Below are 4,914 nucleotides of genomic sequence, written 5' to 3' on the forward strand. Positions count from 1 at the left end.
AAGTAAATCGATACTGACTTATAAAAGGGAATAAATGTACGTTACTTGCAGTAACTTATTTTTCAAAATGAAGAGTCACACCCTAATGGACCCTTGGGATTATATACTAAGAGGTAGAAGTCATGTACAGGGTGCCTGAGGTCAAGTCCCCCACCCCACTTCCTCAGGACGGAGCCTGCTTCTTCCTCTGCCCCTCCCCCTTTCCCTCCTCGTTCTCTCTTTCTTTCGCTTTCACAAAAATAAAGAACTAAAATCTTTTTTAAAAAGTTGTGTACAAATAAAAGGGAATCTTCTCACGGTCCTCATTCAACAGACTGTTAGAGAAATGTACTTTACATTTAAATTTAAATCTCATAGGGACCTACTACCTAGTTTCACCTGTGGACTCCACAGAGAACAGTGAATCAGAGAGACTGTATTTGGATCCCACTTCTGCCACTTATTGAGGGACCTTGAGCAAGTGACTTAGCTTTTCTGGCCTTCGGTTTCCTTGGCTATAAGATGAAGACAATCATAGCAACTAGCTTGTACCGTTGTGGTGTGCGGGAAATATGACACTGAATGTCAAGGGCAGGGATTGATTGGATTAGGTGAAGGTAGGGGCTGTGAGAAAGGGAAGTAGCTCCTTCCTAAGGTGACTCTGAAGCCTAATTTCACTACCTCAGGGTTGAGTTCTGCCCACTACGTACTCAAAGGGTAAAGGATTGTACCCATGCAGATCAGGGCCTGGGATCTGAGGATCCCCTGGGGAGGCACATGTGGGTTTCGGCAGGCCATAGACAGATTCTTCCATGACACCCTTGTGGTCAAGGCGTCTGCTGGGGTTGGGTGACAGCCATAATCTTACTGTAAGTGAGAGCTCACTTGGGTAGCTCATGTACTCAAAATAGAACAGTAGAGACACAAATGACATGCAAACCTGGAAGGCTTCTGGAGCTCACGATGATGACCCTGCCCTCCCCCACGGCCTAGCTGAGGTCGCCTTAGCTGCAGGAGAACGTGTCTGAGCATCCGACCTCCTGTGCCTGCAGCCCGGGGAGCTTGCCCAGCTCCATGCAGGAACCCAACCCTCAGGGACCCCTAGGGGGAGAACGGGAATCACTGGGAAAAGGCCCTTGCCCCCTACCCCATTCCAGCCATCCCACCAGCCAATTAGGAAGAGTGTCTCCACCGCTTCTCAGCCAGTCCCCACCTGGATGGGGCCCCAGTTGCCCTCAGGACCATGTGCTGTTTAGCTCGCTCTCCATCGGCTTCTCTTTTTTTCCCTTTCTCTACTTCCAAATGTGTGCTTCACATGATCACCTCCCTCCCCGCACCCCCAAATTACCTAAACCCAAGTCCTTGTCTGTGAGCCTGTTTTGGGCCCGGTCGGGATGCGGGGGCGGGGGCAGTCCAGGACAGCCAGGCAGGTGGGGAAACTGGAGCTTCAGAAAAGCTCATTACAAAAGAAAGGGATAAGCCTACAGACATCTGTTTTGAAAACACTTTATTTCCCCTACATCCTTGTTATTCAAAGCGTGGAGGAGCAGCAAGGGCATTGCCTGGGAGCTTGTGAGAAATGCAGACCCACCCCAGGCTGGCAGAATCCCGGTCTGTCCTCTAACAAAGATCTCTAGGTGGTTGGGTGCACTTTCCTGTTTGAGAAGACTTGCCCGCGTGATCTTCCTGGGCTCTCCCAAAGGGGTTAGAAGAAAGTATTGCCTCCTATAGTGGGTTGAATAGTGTCCCCCCCCCCCCCCCCCCCCTTCGAAATTCCTGTCCACCCAGAACATCAAAACATGGCCTTATTTGGACACGGGGTCCTTGCAGATGTAATTAGTTAAAATGAAGTCTTACTAGAGCAGGTGGGCCCTATGTGACCAATATCCTTGTAAAAAGAGAGGACACGCGGATACACACACACAGTAGAAGACCAACTGGCAGAGGTCATACCACCACAAGCCGGGGAGCCACCGGGACCTAGCAGAGGCAAGGAAGGATCCTCCAGTTGAGCCTTCAGGGGCCGTGTGTCCTGCCGGCACTTTGGTTTTGGACTTCTAGCCTCCGGAACTGTAGGAGCACAAATTTTCTGCTGTTTCAAGCCACCGAGGTTGTGATATTTCATTATAGTGGCCCGGAGAAACGAATATACTGTTATTCCCAGGTTGGCAGCCACCAAAGTGGTGAAGCCAGAACTTGACCTAGGCAGTTTTTGTTGTTAATTCAATACCCTGCAGTGGGTGTCAGGCCCCAGGGGTCTCTGGCAGCATTTCCAGGGCCCTGTGCTTAGACCTGCCCTGCCCTGTGCTGTCACCCAGGACTTGGAGGCAGGCACAGGAATGCATTGTTCAGGGACACAGCTGACATGGGGTTGAGAGGGCTGGTTAAGCTGGTGGATGGCTGAATGGGGATTGAGGCTTAGAACAGGGAGCCCAATGCCAGACGATGGAAACCCACAGGGATGAGAGGGAAGTTCACCATTTAGCTGACAAGGAACAACAAGACAGAAATGGGACGGGGAAAGCTAGCTTGACAGATGTTCTGATGGAGATAAATATTGGGGCGTGTGGGTGGGCAGTCCATGTCACCTCAAGCTCTGCTGAAGCTGAGTGTGTACTGCGGTTGGTGACAAAGGAACACAGATTTCAGCTGCATTACTAGAAATGGGGTGCCCCTTGTAAGCAGGGACCGCATACCCAGCTTCCATTTTGTGATGCTCTTGCCACCTGGAGGACAAGGTCACAGCAGGGGCACTAAGTTTCAAAGAGGACTGCAAACTAGAGAGTGTTTGTCGGGTGACCAGAACGGTAAGGATTCAGAAATAAAACAGTGATAAATGCTGCCATTTAACGAGCACTTCCTACGTGCCAGACATTGGCGAGGCAAGGTAAGATAGGCAGTGTCCCTGCCCTTGGAAAGCTTATAGCCTACTGGGCAAAGACAGGCAATACATCCCAAGGCAGATAAACACAGTAAATATGCTTTAAAACCCACAAGTGCTGCAGAGGTTTGCAATGTGCTCCGAGGTCTGTTGCCCAGAGAACCTGATCGAGACCAGAGATCAAGGCAGGCTGCCTGGAGGAAACGGCATTTCCATCTCTGAGCCAGCTAATGAAGGCTAACTAAATGTTACCCAGGGGACCGCGGCACCTTTTAAACAAACAGGGCAGCAGGTTCAAAGGTCCTGGGGCAAATTTGAAGACCTAGGAGAAGAGTCGTATTAAAAGATGTGGTTTGGTTAGATAAGAGTCTTGGAAACATCATTTTGGCTGCATGGTGAGGAACGGATTAGAGCAAAGAAAGAGTGGGTACAGTCAGGCAGACCAGTCAGGAGGGGGTCATAGCCATCCCGGCTAGTTACATACTGCCATTCTACCAAAATACCACAAACTTTGTGGCTTAAAACAACATAAATGTGTCCTGTTACAGTTCTGGAGGTCAGAAGTCCAAAATGGGTCTCACAGAGCTAAAACCAAGGCGTCAGCAGGGCTGTGTGTTCCTTCTGGAGGCTCTAAGGGGGAATCCATTTCCTCGCCTACTCTGGCTTCTAGAGGCTGCCCACATTCCTTGGCTCATGATGTCTTTCCATCTTCAAAGCCAGCATTGGCTGATTGAAACTTTCTCATGTCTCATCAACTCTGCCTCTGAGTCTCCCACCTCCCTCTTTCCCTTACAAGGACCGGCATGATTATATTGAGGCCGTCTGCACAAACTGGGCCAATTTCCTAATCTCCCTCTTTGAAAGTCAGCTGATGAGCCACCCTAATACCCCCTTGCCATGTAACCTAACACATTCACAGGTTGTGGGGATTAGGATGTGGACATCTTTGGGAGCCATTATTCTGCCAACCACACCTCCTGATTTACATACATTACCTCATTTACTCCCCTATCCGTCCCTTCCAAGTTGGTGCTATTAATCCCTTTATACACAGAGGCTGCTGAGGCTCTGGGAGGTGGCAGCATCCAGAGTCAGACTCCAGGCCGCCCCGCCGCAGACCCTGTGATCTTAGTTTTTGCCCCATGCTGTCTCTCCATGTGCTATGAAGAGAACATGCAAGGCAGGGGAGCTGACGTCTGGCATGTGATGGGCTGGTTATTACTGTCCCACGGGGCCAAGCTCTGGGTAACTCCAGAAGGCAGACCAGGTTAATAGTCACAAGAAGGCAAATTTCAATTTCTAACAACTCAAATGTTAGAGCCAGAGAGGACCCAAGAAGTCTTCTAGCACTTGCTTCTAAGGAAACCAAGGCCCAGAGAGGGGACATAATCCAGTCAAGGCCACACAGTTAATCATTCATCTACACAGAACTCTCTATTCTAGTTGGTATGGGCTACAGTATTAAGTGAGGGGTTCCCTGTCACTGGGGGAAGCTGGTCATCTGATCGGGCGCCAGCATGGACATTGCTGGTTATTGTGGAGCGTGTTGAGGGTAAGTTTTTATTAACCACAAAATGTAAAAGTTTGCGTATGGTTTGGTTGTGTTAATAAGTTAGAGCAGTTCTTCCTACAGTGCATATCACTCCCAACCATTTGTCCTCTGCTGTAAGGTTTTTATAAAAATCGGGGTTAGGCATAATTTGCATACATTAAAATTCATCATTTCACATGTACAGTTCAATCAGTTTTAACAAATGTGTAGTCATGTGACCACCACCGCCACATTCTTAAGAAACGTTCCCATCACCTCAAAAATATCAAAAAGATCTCTGTGCCTCTCCTTCTTGTTTATTTTTTAAAAGATTTTATTTTTTTATTTGACAGACAGGTCACAAGTAGGCAGAGAGGCAAGTAGAGAGAGGGGGCAGCAGGCTCCCTGCTGAGCACAGAGACCAAAGCAGGGCTCGATGCAGGGCTCGATCTCAGCACCCTGAGATCACGACCTGAGCCAAAGGCAGAGGCTTAACCCACTGAGCCACCCAGGTGCCCTAAAG

General features: G+C 49.2%; 1 pseudogene; it reads right to left on the minus strand.

Moving 5' to 3' along the window:
• Positions 1–1,070: 1,070 nt before the first annotated feature.
• The window catches only part of LOC132006993 (G2/mitotic-specific cyclin-B1-like), an 11,927-nt pseudogene continuing 8,083 nt past the window's right edge, over positions 1,071–4,914 (minus strand).

This window comes from Mustela nigripes, chromosome X (assembly GCF_022355385.1).
Source record: "Mustela nigripes isolate SB6536 chromosome X, MUSNIG.SB6536, whole genome shotgun sequence".
NCBI classification, from domain to species: Eukaryota; Metazoa; Chordata; class Mammalia; order Carnivora; family Mustelidae; genus Mustela; species Mustela nigripes.